Below are 21,609 nucleotides of genomic sequence, written 5' to 3' on the forward strand. Positions count from 1 at the left end.
AAGGACATAACATTTTTTAAAATAAAAAAAAAAAAAACACTGATTCCCCCCTACCACCTCCTTAGAGTTAACGCTGAGCCACAGATAAATGTGAGAATTGTTTTGACTTAATAGAAGGGTAAATTACCTACTGTGAAGGCTGTTCCAACCTAGGTCCAAGTACACCACTTTTATGTAATTACGTTCCAGCAACTCTAAGCTTGATGGGCCTAAGAAACAAAACTCCTTCACAGCAGTGAAATGAGCATTTAATGAGAACACCAATTGTCAGCCAAATTTCAGCATGTGCCCCTAAGAAACAATGGAGAGATGTCATTCCTTATAAACTACAGCTATTAAAAACAGTAGTTAAAAAAATTCCCTAGACTTCTAATAAATGATTGAGCATCTTTGGAAATACAGATCTGTTTATGTTTAGAATCTTCTGACCACTTTCCTATAATATTTGCTTAATAATTTCTTTAAATCCTTTACAACACCACCTGTTATATTCACGATAAAAACAGGTCTTCAGGAGAAATTAGTTCAAAGTATTTCACTTAACTTCAAAATTATGGAAAGAGGATGCATCACATCAGGCGGCTTGGTTGTCTAATCATAAATTACTGTTTCCAACTACTGAGATTATTAGTGTGTGTGTGTATGTGTGTGTGTGATTGTGTACTCTCCAGGTGAAGCCAGTATTATTATCAGCTTCCTTATTTCAAGCAACCACTTATTGGAAATGAAAAGGTTAGGAAACATCCTGGTTACTTCACCCCAAGTCAGACACATGGAAAATGCTCTCGACCAACTGGAGCAACCAGTACTTCCTACTATAGAAGACAGTAGGGAGGTTCCTAAAAAAGTTAAAAATAATTGCACTACTGAGTGTTTACCCAAAGAATATGAAAACAATAATTCGAAAGGATAGATAGCATCCCTATGTTTACTGCAGCATCATCGACAATAGTCAAACTATGGAAGCAGCCTCAGAGTCCCTCGACAGATGAATAAAGATGTGGTATATACATATAATAGAATATTATTCAGTCATAAAAACGGATGAAATCTTGCTATTTGCAACAACATGGATGGAGCTAGAGGGTATTGTGCTAAGTAAAATAAGTCAGTCAGAGACAGACAGATACCATATGATTTCACCCATACGTAGAAGTCAAGAAACAAAACAAACAAAGGGAAGGGGAACACAAACCAAACAGGTTCTTAACTATAGAGAACAGATGATTACCAGTGGGGAGGTGACTGGGGGATGGAGGAAATAGGGGATGGGAATTGGGAGTACACTTATCTTGATGAGCGCTGAGTAATATATAGAATTGTTTAATATAATAATAATAATTGTTTAATATATAGAATTGTATTATATACCTGAAACTAATATAACAGTGTATGTTAACTACATTTGAATTAAAATTAAATTAAAAAAGGAAAATGCTGTCAAACTCTATTTTTCAAGATGTCAGTATTCTTCAAACTAAATAGCACTTAAAAAAAAAAAAACCTTAAGTGGTGGTTGAGAGACCCTGAGGAGTAGGCTGAACAAATAAAATATAAGTTTAAAATATTAATAAACAAGGAGAATGGGCAAGAAAGAAGGAATGGAGAAAGGGTATTTTGGTCATCAGCATTCTCTCCTAGGGCATAAGGATGACTTTTGCATCTTGTTAAGAGTTTGAGAGGGCTAAATTTAAAACAGCAAGCTTTACCACAGTTGAACAAACTTTACCATACATGGTGAATGGGACTACAACAACTTTTAACTATGGTCATTAATTCTTGGCAACGCCTCTCATTAGGTGGAAGAGGTTCATATCCCTTCCCTGCCCCTTGAGTCTGGGCAGGCCAATGACTGCTTCCTTCTCTCTCCACAGAGAGTAGGATGGAAGTGGGGCTTGTGACATCAAAGGCTAAGCCATTCAGAGGCCACACAGCTTTTGTCCTGTCCGCTGGATCCCTACTCTGTGCCCTGAGTCGCCATGAAATGATTCCCAACCCTGAGACTGCCATGGTGAAGAGGCTGTGTGTGGGTACTCCAATGAACAGCCCCAGCCAAGCTCAACCTTCCAGACACCCCTGCCAAGGCCAGAGAAACAGGACTGAAGCATTTTTGGACCAGACCAGACACAGCCAAGCCCTGGCTGAAACTCTGTGCAAAGTCATGAGCACAATAAAACGGTTGTTGCTTTAAGTCACTAAGTTTTCAGATAGTTTTCCACACAGCACAGAGAATCACCGAATTTGAAAGGGACTTTAAAGATCTGCTGGTGAAACTCGGCTTGCTTTGAGGAAATGGAGATCCAAACTGGTTTAACATCCAAAGGCACAAGTTAGCAATCACGATAAAACTAGAAATCAGGTCTCCAGGCTCTCAGCTCTGTTCTTTCAAAGACAGATTTCATCACAAACCACCTCCACCCATTTGTTCTGTTATGTGGGAACTCAAAAGTACCAGGGCCAATGTTCTTAGAAATGGTTTCTTCTTGTACCTATTTTTAAAGATTTTCTTGTACCTATTTTAAAAAATTAAGGAAAATTCTGACATATTTTCTTTCTTACGCCTTTATCTTAAACACTTTCCTTGGGTGAAACTGGGGAAGAATTACTGTTCAGAGAGTATGGAATAAAAGTCTTGACCAACACTTGCTGTAGCAATGTGGACAACAGTGTTAACTTCAAACACCATGCGTAAGATTTCACCTCTTCATCCCCATTTCACGTGAACTACCTCCAGGTAAACCTTGGTGTCACTTTCTCCAGTCCTTCTGTAATCAAAGTTTTATTCCAGCTTCTTAAGACAACTTATGACCTTTTATTAGATCTAGTTACACAGTTCTTGAGTTTCATTTCCTTAGTTAGCTGAAATACATACTAAAAGGAGCAGTGAGCTTCCTAAGATTATCCTTTTGTGTGAACTGTTTATAGGAAATGTTTCAGGTTCCATATGAACCTGAAATTGCAGATTAATGATCTGCTCAGTAAGAAGCTCCTTCAGAAAGTACCTTAGTCTTTTGGATCCCATATTCATTAAACTGTTAATTAATTAAAAAACAATTCCAAAGACCAAGAAACAAGTTCTAGCAACTACTTAAAAAGAAAAGTGAGTAAGATATGGGCATTCAGGCAATTGGCACATTGAAAGTATCTAAAGGTCAGATGACCACAAATGGCTGAATGATTTGGAGAATCATCAGTGTCTAACATTGTCTTCCAGTAGCAGCTTTACTCTAACTTTACATGAATTATCATCAAGGTCTTTGAAAACCAAGTTTATTACCTGATAGATATCCTCTTCTTCCCTAACTAACCCACATCCCATCCTGTACACAAGAAAACAGGTCCCTGAAATGCCTTACAATTGGAATGCCTTATCCTGCCAATGAATCTGCCCTCAGGAAAAAAAAATTTTTTTTTCAAATACATGACTGCACCCCCCAGAATGAGAAGAGTCCTATTATTTTAAAAAGGATTTTTCTGAATTTGTAAACCTTTACACACTTGCAGGATATTTAATGAACCAAATTCAAAATGGCAGATTGTACTCCAAAGGAATAAACAGCTTGGAAGTATTACTCAAGGTGAAACGCCAATCACAACTTAAAAATTAGTATTTGTGAACATCTCATGAGCAGGATACAAATTAGGCAAATTTCCTGTATAATGTACTCTTTCTTATTATCAGATAATAGTTTTTTAATCACACATTTTTGTGTTTCTGCATCTCTGATATGGAAATTACAGCTTCAGAAATGAAGAAGCTATTATATTTACAAGGCATTCCAGAACCAGGACATTACAGCAGGTGAGACGATGCTCTCTATCAGCCTGCAATTCAGAATCTTTGAGAGCAGTTTAACATCTATTCTATCATTTCATTCTCACAAAAAGTCCTATCTGGTACCACTGATAGATATTATTATGATTTTAAGACAACTTTTAGACCAGAAAGGTTAAGCTACATCACTGGATGACAATCCTGACTCAGGATTCCATTTCCACAGTAGACTTACCCTCACAAAAAGAGGTATTATACATTGCAGGTCTTATTTTTGGCTAAGGCCAGTTAAATGGGCCCAGACCAGATATCCCTGAATTGGAATAGTCTTCTAAGACTCAGTGGGGCCCCACATGCACTAGTTAGTGGCAAAACCCTTTGTTTAAATGACTTTTGCTTGGGTCTTCCTCCATGTTCCTTCAGGTCAACGTACTCTCAAAGTCCTGGTTTTATTTTTTCTAAAAAGTTTTATGATAGGGGATCCCTGGATGGCTCAGCAGTTTAGAGCCTGCCTTCATCTCAGGGTGTGATCCTGGAGTCCCAGGATCGAGTCCCACATCAGGCTCCCCGCCTGGAGCCTGCTTCTCCCTCTGCCTTTGTCTCTGCCTTTCTCTCTCTGTGTGTGTCTCTTGTGAATAAATAAATAAAATCTTTAAAAAATAAATAAATAAAAATTAAAAAAATAAAAAGTTTTATGATAATAAAATACATTTTCTTTACTATCTCATATAAAGTAATGTAAACCTTGGTGGAAGGTTTCTTTTTCTTTTCTTTTGTTTTTAAGATTTATTTGAGGGGGTGGGGAGGGGAGGACAAGAATCTTCAAGCAGACTCCCTGCTGAGCACAGAGCCCAACTAGGGGCTCCATCTAAAGACCCATGAGATCATGACTTGAGCCAAAGCCAAGAGTCAGACACTTAACCGACTGAGTCACCCAGGCACCCCTGGTGGAAAATTTCTAAACTGAATAACAGTGTAATAGCAAAAGTTCAGGGTGACTTAGCACTTCAGCTTTGTCACCCATAAAATAGATGTTCTGCCAACTTTACATAATTGTTGTAAGAATCAAATAAAACACAAGTGTTCTGTTAACTGCAAAATGCCACATCTATATGAAATGATGTTATTACCATTATATATACATGCCAGAAAAAAGGCATTATATATACATGCCAGAAAAAAAATAACTTTATGGCAGTATTTCTCCAAGTTTTTCCTTCCATTAACTCTAAGAACTACTGTCATATCTAGATCAGTTTTCCATCTAGGAAGAAATTAGCAGGATTTTCAAGTGGATAAAACAAAATTAATGGCAATGAGAGTCTATATTATGAAATAAGATTCATAATTCCCTAGTACATTAATCAAATATTTATGCTGTTCTTATTTTTCATGTATATATCCATAACTAGACTGCCTAGGAATCAGCTTAATGACTGAGCCAAAGTTTCAATCCTGCCTTCACCGTATACTTGCTGTGTGACTACAGCAAACTACTTAACTTTCCTGACCCTCAATCTTATCATCCATAAAATGGTTATTATAATAATAGTACCTACTTAATTGCACTATTATAACTATTAAATATGTTAATACATATAAAATATTTACAATTATACCTGCCACTCTTTTTAAGGTACTTTCTTAGTTTTTAACATTGATAGACATACAGCAGATGCTTAAATCTGGGTTAACGGATTTCATTAGAAAGTAGGATACAGGGGTGCCCGGGTGGCTCAGTTGGTTAAGTGTCTGCCTTCAGCTCGGGTCATCATCTCAGGGGTCCTGGGATCGAGCCCTACATCAGGCTCCCTGCTCTGTGGGGAATCTGCTTCTCTCTCTCCCTCTGCCCCCTGCTCATGCTCTCCCTCTCCCTCTCTTTCTCTCTTTAAAAAAAAAAAAAAAAGGAAAGGAAGTAGAACTGACCCATGTGAAGTCATCTGGTCTATCCCCATTTGAAGCAGCACTATAACTATCAAAGTCATACCAATCATTATCTTGTCTATTTTTAAACATTCTTAGGAAAAAGTCTATATTTGGACCTCATTAAGTGTTTAATAATCTACACCATTAGGTTAATTATAAGAATGAATTCCCTAAATCCACTCAGATTCTCGCTCTACCCATTTCCACAGCTGGCCTTTCTACATTATTATAGCCTACTTGTCAGCTTCCTTTTTAAAGCCCAGCAACCTCTGTCCCGTTACTTTTTCCTAATAGCAATGTTTATTTTGACTTGAATTCCCAAGTGTATAAATATTTCAGACACTATATTGACCCAGGTTAAAAAAATCCTAAGGAACCCAGAAAGGATTACACTGGAAAGTGCAAGAAAACCAAAAACCACAAAGTAAACTTTCAATAAGTTTGTGTCTTGGCTCCAAAGAATGTAGTTGATTTAACAATTCTGATCAGAACCATTTATTATAAAAGGTAAATGACTATATTCATTTTTATTCATTCATATTACAAAATTATGAAAATTGAGCCCCAGTAAAAACTGAATACAGTCACCTGAGGAATAAAATCAATTAAAGACGTACTGTGTACTTACACTCAGACAGACTTGAAAATTCAGTGCTTTAAGCTAATTTCCCTCTTGATATTTTCAGACCTAATTCAGCAACACAAGCAATGCTTATTAGTAATATTAATGTACCATATGCTATCTCTGTCAACTTAATAATATTCTTGATTTTTTTGACTAAAATGTCAATCTAACTTCTGAAATCCTACCCAAGAGAATCTATGCAAAATTACAATAAATGGATTCATTCTATAGGCGTAATAATTAGCCATGGGCCCATTCATGAATGCCTGTAATTAACTTCTTGTACATATTATAATAATTTTATTTGAAATCATGAGATTTGCATAATTTGGCTAATATAAACAGCTATGAGTCCCAGGCACAGTACTAAATCCTTTAAGAACATTATCTCATTTTATCTTCATAATAAAAAACGGCTGAGAGATTCACCAACTTACTGAAGGTTGAACAGCTAGTAAGTAGCAGAATAAAGATTTTAATTTAGTCATGCTCACATCAGAAACTCTTCCCAACGTCTTTTCTATTGGTTTATACTGGAGAAATATTTGAAAAAAACATTTGTGTATTTCACACACACACAGGAAAGCAGTGAAAGCACGGATTTAGCCATAATTTTTCTAGAAAGAGCCACTAACACCACCAACCTAATGAGAAGAGGATTCTAATGAAAAATCAGGTGTTTTTATTAAGACAGAGCAATAGAACATATCTCCAATTTTTATATTAAGAAAAGCAAACATAAAACTATTAGATTATTATGAATATGAAACGTTACATTTTAATACACTAAGTTGACAGATAAATGTCACTGCCACAGTGGTTTTTGAAGATAATAATATATGGGCAGCCCGGGTGGCTCAGCGGTTTAGCGCTGCCTTCAGCCCAGGGCGTGATCCTGGAGACCCGGGATCGAGTCCCACGTCGGGCTCCCTGCATGGGGCCTGCTTCTCCCTCTGCCTGTGTCTCTGCCTCTCTCTCTCTCTGTGTCTCTCATGAATAAATAAATAAAATCTTTAAAAAAAAAAAAAAGATAATATAAAAGTTCAAAAGAAGTGTGTACAGTCCCCACTGTCATTTTTGCAGCCAAAGTAACTTCTACAATCCCTGCAAATTATGCCCAAAATGGTAGCTTCAGGGATTGGTTTATAATCCCATGAGAGCTGTTTGCTGAGATTTCCAGGGAGAAGTTACCAGAGCACTTTCTTCCTGTAGATGACATGGTGAAAGCAGATTAACAGGTGGGAAACCACCACCACCACTTGGCTACAAGGAGAGCATGGAGCTACCAGGAGTCCCTTCCATGAAACCTGAGGGTTTGGCTGTCTCCTTTGACCAGAGATTCTCAATTAAAACAGGAAGTCACACATCAAGAAATATAAAAAAATAATGACATCCTCTATCCCTTTTCTGGTCTTTCCCCCAATACCCCTACCTAAGGAAATCCATTGTAGTGCACACACCGCAAAGCAGGTGGACCGTGGGAATTATCAGTGTGGTTGCTGATGAGCATAGCACAGGAAAACAAAGGTTTTTAATTTCAAAGGCAGCAATGTTGGTTAACAATTTACACCACTGTGCAGTTGAAAAAGCTTAACACTGTATCGTAACTGTCCCAGTTTTTATTGAACTGGCAATTCAGTCCTTTTGGATCAAGGAGCCCCTAAAGAATTTTTTTTTTTTTTAAGATTTTATTTATTTATTCATGAGACACACAGAGAGAAAAGCAGAGACAGAGGCAGAGGGAGAGGGAGAAGCAGCCTCCCTGCAGGGAGCCCGATGCAGGACTTGATCCCAGGACTCAGGATCACAACCTGAGCCAAAGGCAGATGCTCAACCACTGAGCCACCCAGGACCTCACCCCTTAAGAATCTGATGAAAGTTAAGGATTCCCTTCAGCAGAGACTTGTAAATATGCAATAAAACACAGTTTCCATACAGCCTGGGGATCCAAAAACTCTCCTGCCCCCAAGACCACGCATGAAGACCTACAGACCCCAAGTGAAGAACCCCTATAGTCCTAGGGCTTGCACACTATGGAAAACAGATGTGGAGTGATCAGCATTATTTCTGATCAGTTTCTCCAAAAGGACATCCTCTATGCCTGAGGCTCCCGCAAGTCTCCTCAAAGATGCCTCACAAATACTCTCCTCTAAAAAGCCTTTCATCTATCCACCTTCTAATAGTTATAATAAAAATAAGGCAGGAATCGTGAAGAACATGAATAGAAACTTACTAGTCTGTCATCAACGATCAAATGTGATTTTATATTACTACTATATTTCCCTGTCCCATCAATTTTTAAGGTCCCAGGAAAGTTTTGTATAGCATTTATATTATACTATATAAAGTATTTGCAACTATTTCTATAAAACAAAGGACAAAGGGCCCTTAGTATAATCTCCCTTTATACATAATTTCTATGAGAAAATGAGCTCTATTTTCTCGACACTGCGCATTTTCAGGAGGCAACTCGCTACAAATGAGAAGGCAATTACACTAGGTCTGACTCTCTCTACACTAAAGACTTATCTACAAACATCTCTAATAAGACCAAGAAATCAGGTAAATGCCATTATCGCTTTACATATCAGGAGAGATATATGTAAAAATATTAAATGTTTTATTCTAGGTACTTATGCTGGATGACACTGAGAAAGTGGTGGTTTTACGAGTTCAGAATGCATGTCCAAGGTGACTCCTCCATACAGCAAATGCACTTAGGCTTTAAAAAGTCACAAAGCAATTGGTCGCAATTATTTTATTCTTTAAATTATTTCTCACTCCTGGTGGACAAATAAACATGATGTACAGAAGTCACAGGTGATGGATCTTCTACATATATTTGTAAAATATTGATTCCTCTATACTTTTCTAGACCAGCTGCAGATTGAAAGTCAGAAGTCACAATCAACCTTTTTGAAAGGCATGTGAAACACCGTAACCTGGCTCATTTTATAAAGTAAAAAATTCAGAAGGGAACCTTTCCAATCCACTTTGAGAGCTCATGAAGCTTAATAAAACAAATGGTGGTGGCACATGCTAGCTCTAGTTGGACAATAAGCCCTACAGTTTACCTGTTCTATAGCAGTTACCACTTTTTTTTTTTTTTTCCTTAAAATTCAGACTGATGTCTAGGTTCTGTGACAACAAGATGAGGACTGTTTTGGCTGTGCATTCACCTAGAACTAACTTCCCTCTCTGAAGGCTAACAAGATCCCTCTTCCCTTCATAGATAGCCTTTCATTTCCAAAAACAGGCTGACCTGGTACGATCCAGAATAGGGCCTTTAGTAAAGATCTGCAGTTCAGAGCCTGCCTGCCTGGGAGGAATGAAGTCAGCCTCAAGGGCAGACCAAGTGCTAGGGAATAAACCCAGGGCAGGAGCCAGGAGGAAAGCCACCTGCGAGAGGATGTGGTAACCAAGAAATGTGCAGACAGACAGGCAGGCCAGTTCAGGAAGATCAGCAGTCAGAGAAGGAAAAAGGCAAGAGTGGTGGTTCTCAACTTGTGAGACTCCCAGAACATTTTCAAATACTGGAAAATTTTGACTAGAGCACTTTTTTTTTTTTTTAAGTATATGCACAAGATTGAGAAAATCTCCATTTCCACACTGAAGAACAAGGCTCACAGCTCCAGCCATCAGCACTTCCTGCGGAGTGCTAGCTTTGCTTCAGGTACCCTGCTGCTCAAAACTAGGTCACTCCCCAACATCAGGGAGCTGCTTTTGAGTAGAATTGTTTAATGTGAGGTGCTGATTTCTACTGCTCAGGCGGTGGTTTTCCCACATTCCAGTAAACACCTGATCTTTCTTAGGTGTCGGGTTAAAGTGCAGTCTCCTATCTGTTACCGCAGGAAACTGTATCCCACTCTTACTCACGGCCCCACTTACAGCAGCCAATGCACCATGACTAAGTTAGTGGCCCGAAAAGAGATACGGCCCTTGGATCACAATTTGGGGTCTGAGATTTAAGACGCCACTGGTGGAACAGCTAAAGGAGAAAACAGAAGTAGAGTTAGTAAATCTGGGGACACGAGGCAGGCCATTATCAGGGTGTGCCACAAGCAGGGGCAGGGAGCACCACCGGGGGTGCAGGGAGGACTTCACATCCAGGGGAGGAGGGCAAATAGAAGACATCTCTGAGTAAGATGGAATGTGAAGAATAAAGAGTCTGGAGAATAAATAATAAAGAACGAAGAATAATAAACGTCCTAAGCATGTTTCTGAGAAAGGGGTTTGGGCAACTTGGCGGGGGGCCGGCTGGGGTGGGGGGTAGGACAGGCCAAATCATCAAAACTGGAAACACAAAGACAAGGTTAATGCTGGACTGCTACTAAATGCTGAAGTTTAAAATCCTTCCTGGCTGGAGTCAGAATGGGTTGCAGAGACTGTTGTGTGGCTGAGCCAAGAGGTGGGAATCAAGGGGGATGGGGGGTGGGAGAGGAGTGGGGTCTGTGGAGGCTGGAATCCAGGCAGAGTAAAAGCCTGCTTTAACCCAAGCAGTGCAGATGACTAACAGTGGAAAGCAGACTCAAAAAATCATGAGTCATCCTGAAGGGAAATAACGTCAGCGTCAATAACTTCTCTGGGAACTTGGAACACATGTGCTTGAACAAATATTTTGGAATCTAATATCCTGCACCAGGATTGAATCGCTCCTTCATTTCGGATAGGTCACCCTTACTTTTCTGTTCTCAGAGCTCTTCAGTTACCAAATGAGGCTGATAATATCTGTTTAGAATATTTTTAATCAGTGAAAAACATCAATAAGAGCTGACCTTCTGGAAAAATCACGGATTACGCTTGAACTCCCTGCATGGAAGGAACGCATCCACAAAAAAAATCCACTTTGGGCTGGTATCAGACTCATCAGTAAGATCGCCAGTGGGCTAACGCTCACAATGAACACGCAGGCATGTTGCACAATCACAGCACGGCAATTAAAACCTGAATTTCTATAAAATGAGAGAGGAGTTACTTCTTACACATTCCCTTCCATCTTAAGAAAACACTGGCTTTCCTCCTATTAGGGGCAAGGCATTGCATAAAATGAAATGCTAAAGGGATTATTAAAATAACTAAAAAATACCTGACTTTAAAGGAAAAATAAAATTAAAAGGTTAAGTATTATTAGTTTGCTATCTATGAGAGATGTACTAGTTCATGATTTAATTCAAAATATTAGGGAAAAACAAACAAACAAGATATTGGGGCAGCCTGGGTGGCTCAGTGGTTTAAGCGCCTGCCATGGGCCCAGGGCGTGATCCTGGAGTCCTGGGATCGAGTCCCATGTTGGGCTCCCTGTATGGAGCCTGCTTCTCCCTCTGCCTGTGTCTCTGTCTCTCTCTTTCTCTCTCTCTCTCTGTATGTCTATCGTGAATAAATAAAATTTTTTAAAAAATCAAAATATTTTTCCAGATATTCTTATATATAAAATATAATGGACTATGACTGATATCCAGAAAACACGGCTGAATCTCCAAAAATATTATGGTAAGAAGCCAGGCGCACAAGAGACTACATTCTGTAGTATTCTATTTACATGCAGCTCAAGAACAGGGAAACCAATTTATTGTAGGAGTCATTCAGTGTTCCCCTAGACTAGGGGAGGAAGACATCCCTTGAGAGAGCAATGGAAGTGTCCTCTGGTTGTGGGTGATGATTATAAAATTTGTCAAAAGTTAACAAACTGAACGGCTATCTTTGCATTTTACTGTATGTAAAATATGCCCTTTAAATGTAAAAAAAAAAAAAAAGAAAGAAAGAAAGAAAAAACACAAAAAACAAAAACCAAAACACCACAGGATTCCATAAACGTGCTAAAAATAGAGGGTTCAGGTAAAAGCATGGCCAAGGGTTGCTGGTACCATCTTTTATACTTGATCTCAGTGGCATTTATAAAGAAAATATTCCTGATTTGGAAGGAATAAGATGCAATGGCTAAAACAATAAGTTTAAAAAAAAAAAAAAAAAAAAAAAAATAAAACAATAAGTTTAGTAACACAATTACATCGGTTGCTGGACTTCATTTATGTATGAAAGACCTTAACACAGAAAAGAAACAGGATTTTTTAAGAGTAAATGAAAACAGAATTTGCATCCATTTCTTTCTGCCCTAGCAACTGAAAACAAACCAAGTTTTAATTTGCATCTTCATTCGTATTCTAGTACCAGGGTACTTTGGCTTTTTACACAGAAGGACTTCTAGAGTGTAAGTGTATAGTATTAGGACCTCTCAGGAGGAAGGTCTCCAACGGAGCCCCACAGGGTTCCTGTGGGGCTTTCCCACCGTCACACAAATTCTGACTCATGCCTCAAGGGCTTGGTTATGAGACCCAGCCAAAATCAGGCCCTTCAAATGAGTCACATCCCTTAGCAAAGCAGGGCAGGGTGAATGGAGAATCAGTTCCTGGCTGAAAACCCAAGAAAGGCCCTCTTTGCTAGCTGCCTGCCCTATTCAAGTGTGGAGAGAAAAACGTGGAACATGAGGACAAGATGGACCTGCTCCTTCACTCTTTCCTCCTCCGCTGTCAACACAGGCAAAGTGCACAGCATTGCCCGCAGCCCAATCTCTCAGGCCCGTCTTTAACTTAAGGAAGGGAGAGTATTGTGCTAAATTGAGCTACAAAGGAAGAGTTAAAGGGAACTGGGAGCGACCTACAGAATTTTGTGGCTTTCCAACTTGGTGCGAATAGTTTGGCCAATCTACCAAGGAGCAGAGGGGCACAGCACCAAACAGCAACAGAGCTACTTCCTCACTTTAGCAAGTGCACTAACAGCTGTAAAAATCAATATAAACAAAGCTTCTGCCTGGAGGGCTGCCCCAGCACAGCCCAAGTGGAGTTGTGAGCCTGAAAACACTTGTGCTTGACACATGAATCTAATGTTCGTTTTGAGCCTTCTCATAGGCCTTTTTAAAGATGACACTCTAAGGCCATGTTATTTTTAGAATTATGAAAATAACAGCTGTACTTGTCAGCCATCCTCCAGGGAGGGCCCTTCTCCTTGAACTGGCTTTGGAAACACCCAAGGCCTGGTCTCAACTGTGCTTATCCTGCTTCGGTCTCTTTTTTCACAATCTTTAAATACAATTTGGTGGTAATCTTTTTTTTTTTTTTTTTTGTGGTAATCTGTCAGCATGTCTGTCTTCCCTGCCAGTCAGTCTCCTCGTTGGGGGCAAGAGGCCATTTCTGTCTTGCATACTGTTGAGTTCCTAGCACAGAGCACAATGCCTGGCACATAGAAGGTGCTGAACAGACACCGGGTGAATGAATGGATTTCTGCATTGCTGGTTTTTATTTTATCATTTATCAGAAAACAAGTTTCATAAAGCTGAAATATGCTCTCCTCTCTCTCTGTTCTACATCCTCAGACCTCAAATACTACATGACCCACAAGAGGTCTTCAGTAAAGATTGTGAGAAGACATCAATTTGGTGCTCTATGCTCAGCGAAATCTCTAGGCACATCCTTTTTGTTTTGTTTTGAGAGAGAGAGAGAGCACACTCGCACATGCTCAAGCAAATGGAACAGGCAAGGACAGGAGGAGGGCAGAGGGAGAGGCAGACAGAGAATCCTCAAGCAGGCTCCACACTCAGCACAGAGCCTGACACAGGGCTTGATCTCATCACCCTGAGATGACCTGAGCCGAAATCTAGAGTCAGATGCTCAGCCGACTGAGCCACACAGGCATCCCTACACACGTCTTTTTAAAAGAGCAACAACGGTCCTGATGTCTGAAGCCCACTAGTAGCAAATTCCACAATCAGCCTTCAAAGGGATTTTTGTGCGTGTGCCAAATAACTTAGTCAAGATTGTGACTGAACTCTTCAAAATAAGTATCTTGGAGTATGAAACAAGCCACTAGCCACAGTTTAGGCAACTGTAATTCTCAGGAAAACCATGATTACCCCATTGCTCAAAAGCCATTTACTGTGTTGCTGACCCTTAGAGTAGATGACAAGGCCTGTTAGAAATGTTCACATCTCCTCTATGATTTGTAAGCTGCAATGTGCTGGTTATAGAAGCATGCACCCCACAGCTACTAAATGCTATTTAAATGGAATAAGGAAATATGAGACAGTCTGACAATCTGGAATATAGGATGAAATCCATGGACAACAAGAACTACAATTCTAAGTGCAGTAACCAAAGATGACATTTTCACTTTTATTGGAGAGTCACTTCTAATGAACACCTAACTACAGAGCAAATAATTTTAACCCTGGAGATAAAAACAGCTTTCCTCCTTTCATTTTTGCTTTAATCTGCCCAAACGGAATAGGACATCTAACTTTTCTTAGGGTTGATGCTGCTGGGGGGCCGGGGGGGGGGTTGTTTAAGATCTAGCAGCTGGGTATAGGCATATCACTCCCAAACTTCAAACACACAAAAGGAAATATATCATTTCATATACCTATTTTGTAAATTAGGTAGAGATTGTTTTATTTTTTATATCACTAAATTCAAAACAATTCAAACCATAAAGGTAATGATTTGTGTGCTCATCTTCAGTTTCATCATCTTGCTCTGTATCATATTCATGTCTTTTTTTAAAGTCTTTTTTAATATTTTTTAAAGATTTTGTTTATTTATTCATGAGAGACACAGAGAGAGGCAGAGACATAGGCAGAGGGAGAGGCAGGCTCCATGCGGGGAGCCCAACGCAGGACTCGATCCCAGGACTCCAGGATCACAGCCTGAGCCAAAGGCAGACACTCAACCACTGAGCCACCCAGGTGTCCCCATATTCATGTCTTTTAACAGGTTTTATTAGACTTCAAACTTCTCAATAATACTTAGTAAAGAGAAATTTTAGCCCTGTGGGCAAATGAGACATTTCAGAATTTTTCTATTTAAAATAACTGACTATTCAAATCATAAGTAAATACTATATATTTATTTTAAAACTGCATATTTTAGGAGCGCCTGGGTGGCTCAGTTGGTTAAGCATCAGACTCTTGATTTCAGATCAGGTCATGATCTCAGTGTTATGGGATTGAGCCCCTTGTCTGCTTCTCTCTGCTTCTCTCTCCCTCCACCCCGTCCCTCCTCCCACTAGTGCACACGCACTCCCACTCTCTCTAAAATAAATACAAATGCATGTTTCCTTAAATGTTTACCTTATTAAAATTTCACAGGATCAATATTAAGAACACTACTCTTTAGATTCTTTTTTTTTAAGATTTACTTATTTATTCATGATAGAGAGAGAGAGAGGCAGAGACACAGGCAGAGGGAGAAGCAGGCTCCATGCAGGGAGCCCGATGTGGGACTCGATCCCGGGACTCCAGGATCGCTCCCTGGGCCGAAGGCAGGCGACAAACCGCTGAGCCACCCAGGGATAGGGATCCCTACTCTTTAGATTCTAATTCGAGATACTTTTAAAATCTTAAAGTCGCTAGATTAAGAAATGCTCTTATTTCTTCTGCATTTCTTTAGTGTAAAAGCTATCAAAGTATCATTTAAATTTCATTATGAATCTTTATAGTATATTCTCTTACCTTTGTTACTAAAATTATATATATTCAAAGGGATGATACTGTTGTGAAATGTATCTACTGGAAAATCTAACTTAAGTTACACTAGTCACTGTGTATTTCTCCACTTTTGGTTGCTTTACAAATGACTCCATTATTTGTTGGTCTATTATGTGCCAGGAACTGTCCCTTGTCCTTTTATATATTATTAAGCCTTATAACAATTCTATAAAGTATCATTACCCTTTCTATATTACCTCTATGACATTTTTCTGATACGGAAGCCAAGGCTCCAAAGTTATAAAAACCTGCCCAAGGGTTGGTCTTTATGCAAAGGCCTATCTTTTCAATCTACCATAATCCTTTGATAATCAAAGTCTTTCATCCATTTACTCATTCAATAAGAATTTATTGATCCTCTATCATGTGCCAAGCACTATGCTGCTCAGTGAGGTGACAGTTCTCAAGATGCTCATAGTTTAATGAAAAAGGCAAAGACAAACAATGAGCTATATAAATGGAAGGTACAGCCTTGGGGGAAAAATAAAACCTCCAGTGAAAAACAGAAGAGGTAAATCTGGGTTGAGATATAGGTAAAAATTGCTACCCATAGTATTAACAACATTAGCTTCTAATTATGGAGGGCTTTTGGCTCATCAGTTACCACAACTCTGCCAAGTAAGATTTTTTTTTTTAATTACATCATTTTGATGGAGTCACCCTTGAAGTAGGTTCTAATATCAACTCCATTTTAGAGAGGAGGGGAGAGCTGTTAATGACTCAAGGTCACACGGCTAGTGAATGTCTGGGCTAGAATTTGAATCACATCTGTCTAAAACTGAAGTGTAAGCAGTGGTCGTCTCTATCTCTGGGCAGGGCCAGGCAATTTGTCTGAGGAGAGCAGTGGGACAGAGGTCAGATAAAGAACTCTGAGGAGCAGAAAAAGGAGCCAATGGGGGATAAATAGAAAGGACCCACAGGCCAACGGAGAGACCCATCTCTTCCTCACCATGGACAGCCACAGTACAAGATGCCAGTCCATATCTCTGGCCAAGGTAAGGTGAGGTTATCTACAGCAGATGGCGGAAATCAGCTTTCAACAAGGGGAAAAGTCATCCTTTTCTTTTCATCTCCAGTATAAGTACTTCTAATCAAATTCAGGTTTTCGCCTACAGATCCAAAACTCAAGAAAAGAGCACTTTCACCTGGTCCCTAATACCCACACTCATGGAGGGCTCCCTCAGACAGGGGAGCTGAGGCCAGGCCTCTTCTCTTTCCCATCAGACCCACAGGGATGTAGAGTCACAAGGCATCCCCAGAGCCCTCTGAGAACGGAGTTTGGGTGTGCCAGCATAACAAGGTGGCCAAGAAGGTCCTCTCTCAGAGACACCGGGTCATTTCCGATTCTGAGGACATTTAGAGAATGAAGAGCCAAAACTGTCTGCACACAGCATGGTCAAGAACTGGAAAGGGGGCGATGGGATGGATGTAAAGTCAAATGGGTTTTTAACATCAGGTCAACAATCATGCCCACCATGTACCACCTGACTGCCCTCCCTTCTGCTGAAAGGCAAATATCTGAATGATTCTCCACGTTTCCAACTTCAGTAGTAATAGTCGAATCATGGAGAACCCTGACCACTGAGAATCTCATCACTGATCTTCCCCTCCTCTGTTCTCCTATGATATTCAATTGGTAATAAAACCTATTTACTTCTTCTTTTTTTTTTAAGATTTTATTTATTCATGAGAGACAGAGAGAGAGAGAGAGGCAGAGACATAGGCAGAGGGAGAAGCAGGCTCCATGCAGGGAGCCCGATGTGGGACTAGATCCTGGGACTCCAGGATCATGCTTTGGGCCAAGGGCAGGTGTTCAACCACTGAGCCACCCAGGTGTCCCCAAAACCTATGTACTTCTTAAATGTCTCCTTCCTCACTTCTTGTACATACAATTATCTGATGACACACAGGAGCACAAATACTTTGGCTAGAAACTGCCTGACAGCAATTGAAACAATGGGATAAGCTACAGGTATGACTGATGGAAAAATAATCTCTACATGTATGAGCAATTTACGGGGAGCCTGCTAGGTGTCAGCCCTTAGGATCTTTTGCTAAGATTCCCTGAAAGAGATTCCTCCTAAAATAGGTTTCCTGGAATTTGGAAAACATTGTCAGTCAGTCTGAAGATCTGAGAGAGAGAAAGAGAAAGAGAGAGAGAGAAGAAGAAGAAGAAAAAAAAGCTCACAATAATTATCTCTTTGCAGAAACCACATGCTATTCTTTGACTCCTTTATCTTTAAACACGTGTCTGCAGCAGAGCCCCCGTCATGGTCATCCTTAACCTGACACTTAGTGGGCAGCTCCTGCACACATGATGTGACAAGGGCCACACAAAACAGCAATGTTTAAGGGGACAGAATTTAGGGATCTCTGAGGCTGAGTAGCCATTTCTTACACTGGAATTAAAATAAAATGAGGTGAGATCTTTTAAAGAAACGAAGAAAGTAGCACTGAAATACATGAATTCATTATGATGGTGACCTTGTAACTGCCAGTTGTGGAGGGTGAGTGAAAGGCCCCACACCCAGCGCTGGACATACACCTGGCATCCTCCTAGCATCCCCACCAGGCTGAAGAAACAGGCTTAGAGAAGCCTAGAAACTTGCCTCAGGTAATAGATTCTAAGTGGCAAAGCCAACCCAAACTCAGGTCTTCTGACTGCCAGTCATTCCTCTCCCTCAGCCCTGCTCTGCATCAATGTGGCCTTCACTTAGTCCGCCCTCCCCATCCCCCTCTCCAGGGATTCACTTAGCACCCTCTCTCTTTAACCCTAGTTTTCCTAGGTAGTATCTATGATCCATGAATTTATACTCTTCCTTTAGTGTATCATTGTTTCTAAGGGTTTTGTTTGTTTTTCTTTTCTTTTTTTTTTTTTTTTAGAAAGGGGATCTTGTCTTTTACACAAATAAGAGGCACCCAGGGCTTGTTTATTTAATAAGTAACAGCAGAAAGAAATAAAATGCTACAAAAGAAGTGAATGCAGTTGTTTCAGATCATTATATAAACAAACTTTTAAAATATAATGTTAAAGGTCTGAGGTTACATGTGAGAAGAGTATAATGTTTGTTTAGACTTTAGCAGGGAATAATTTCTATTAAAAACAGCACAAATCAAGAAAAAAAAATGCTTAAAGCTGTGTCTAAGTGACGCCCCAAGAAAAATTTAGCCATCATTTTCTCTGTACCAAGCCAAAGATTATTTTTCAAATACTCTAGATAGACTGTCTGGAGAAATTATAAAAAATTCAATTATGTAAACACAATCTTAGGTTCTTAGTTTATATATACCAAGCTTTATAAACAAGCCTATAATCTGCATAATTGTGCTTTGTGAAAGAACATCTACTTGCATGACTGACCTATGGCTAAAGGTCTGCCAAAGTTAAAATTAAGGTTTTAAAAAGGATAATTTTAAAGATCAATATCCTTTTTCCCCTCAATTTCAAGTATTTGTATTTTTAAATAATGTGGGAAATAGTAGAGTTTCAATGTCCTAGATTAAAAGCATTAACGATAAAAGCCACATCTGGACTTCACAAAAGAATATATTTTCTTTCATTCGTATTTTTAGCTACTGAATAACTTACTGCAGCAAGTTCTTTCAGTTAGCATTCAGACATGTAGCCAGGGCAGTAATAAATACCACAGCAGAGAAAGTTGCCTATTAACCCTTTAACTTGTCTTCCATGCACACATTCCATCTGATGTTTTGGCTGAGGAGTATCTGAATTGCTCTTCAGTACATATCCAGACACTATCCCATGGTTGACATTTTCATCTAGTATCCTCTAAACTGGGATTCTAATTAATTTTAGTTGCAGTATTATAAAGCAAGGCAAAAACTAAAGGAAAAGCAATAATAACAATGATGATAATGACTTAAGACAATCAGCTGATTGTATTAAATTCTCACCATCTCTATCTTTACATAGGAGTTACCAATCAGGCAAGAAGTACATTTCCTTGGTTGAAGGTAATTGGAAAGGATGTTTTTCTGGTCTAAAACTGGTAATTTTTGCACAGACCAAGCCCTGACTACATTGTATCACAGAAGCAATCAAGCTTTAATCTTAGGCATACAAAGCTTCCATTAAAATCTAAAAAACAGTCCCTTAGCAAGTGTTTGTTGAATATCTACTGTGAAAAGCATTGTGATATGCAGGCTGCGGTGTACAAAGGTGAGTAAGATAGCACTCCTCTCTCTGCGACTGTATAACCTCTTCCTTAAGATATATTGAATCAGCTACAATACCAAACACAAACTGATAAATATGATAACAGATGAAAACCTAAAGTATTAGCTAGAGTGGAAACTTTTATTAAAACGTAATCATTTTAATCTAACCTACTACGGGTACCACCTTGAAAGTTGAAGACCACCTTTCAACTTAAGGCTAGACTATGGGATTTTTAAATAATGTAGTATAATCTCCCTTCCAGAATGTTGGAATTTAAAATAGTATCTCTGGGGGATCCCTGGGTGGCGCAGCAGTTTGGCGCCTGCCTTTGGCCCAGGGCGCGATCCTGGAGACCCGGGATCGAATCCCACGTCGGGCTCCCGGTGCATGGAGCCTGCTTCTCCCTCTGCCTGTGTCTCTGCCTCTCTCTCTCTCTCTCTCTGTGACTATCATAAATAAATAAGAAATAAAATTAAAAAATAAAATAAAATAAAATAAAATAAAATAAAATAAAATAAAATAGTATCTCTGACAGAAACCTTCCCAGGAGCTTTTGGTCTAAAGTTACTGGTTTCTGAAAGAAAAAAAAAAAGGTAGAGCAATCAACATGTGTGACTACTGCAACCTCTTGAGAAAAAAAAAGAATGGGGTGTGTGTGTGGAACTTTTTTGGAGCTGTTTGGGCCAGATTTAAAGAACAATGGGAATTATAAGAGGAGATGGCAAACATTTTAGAAAGCAATTTTTTGACTTGAAAGTTAAAACATAGAAGATAGTGACTCGAGATTTGAACTGAAAAGAACAGGTTTATTTTAAAAAGGGCAAAACTATACTCAAAGAGAAAAGCTTTAAGGATAGTTTTTTGTTGTTGTTTTTTAACTGTCATTCTCCTGGTACAGACTATCTCCTTCGTGCCACCGCAAATAAGGACAGCATAAAGGTTTTTTTTTTTTTTTTTTTTTTGAGAAGTCACATTTAGGAATGCTCAAGACACATCGTTGTCCTAGCCCTCCGCCTGGTCTATGTCTCATTCTTCCCAGGGCTGCTTCAGGCACTGCGTCTGAAGAATCCCCTCAGCAAGATGCCTTGCTTTCTCCTTGGTACCACCACTGATCCTGGTGCACATCTTGATTACAGCATTAATCACAGACTACTACAATTATCTATTTGTGTATCTGCCTCCTTCCTAGATAGTGAGGTAAGAGAGGTCAAGGACCCCGCAACCTAGCAGAGTACCTGATAAACTATGTACAATCAATCAAGGACCCCGCAACCTAGCAGAGTGCCTGATAAACTATGTACAATCAACAGATAACAGGTCATCTCAAAGTGCCATAGAAGAGAATTCTACTAGGACCATAAAACCACTGAGCATAAAGTTAATCAAACTAAAAGGAGCAATTCACTTACAATGAGTCTTTCAACAATGATTTGCTTGGCTTCTACTGAATAACAAGCACCATTCTAGGCATGAGGGGCATAGAACACAAAGCATGCAAGACACCTGCCTTCAGGGAACTTACATGTTAGAGGAAGGGTGAGGAAGAAAACTTAAAAAAAAAAAAATTA

At 39.4% G+C, this 21,609-nt stretch overlaps 1 protein-coding gene across 3 annotated transcripts in view; it reads right to left on the reverse strand.

Annotated features, from left to right (window-relative positions):
• The window catches only part of ANO6 (anoctamin 6), a 186,089-nt gene that overhangs the window by 159,912 nt on the left and 4,568 nt on the right, over nt 1-21,609 (reverse strand). The gene's annotated exons all lie outside the window — the stretch shown is intronic.

The sequence above is a fragment of the Canis aureus genome, chromosome 25 (genome assembly GCF_053574225.1).
Source record: "Canis aureus isolate CA01 chromosome 25, VMU_Caureus_v.1.0, whole genome shotgun sequence".
NCBI classification, from domain to species: domain Eukaryota; kingdom Metazoa; phylum Chordata; class Mammalia; order Carnivora; family Canidae; genus Canis; species Canis aureus.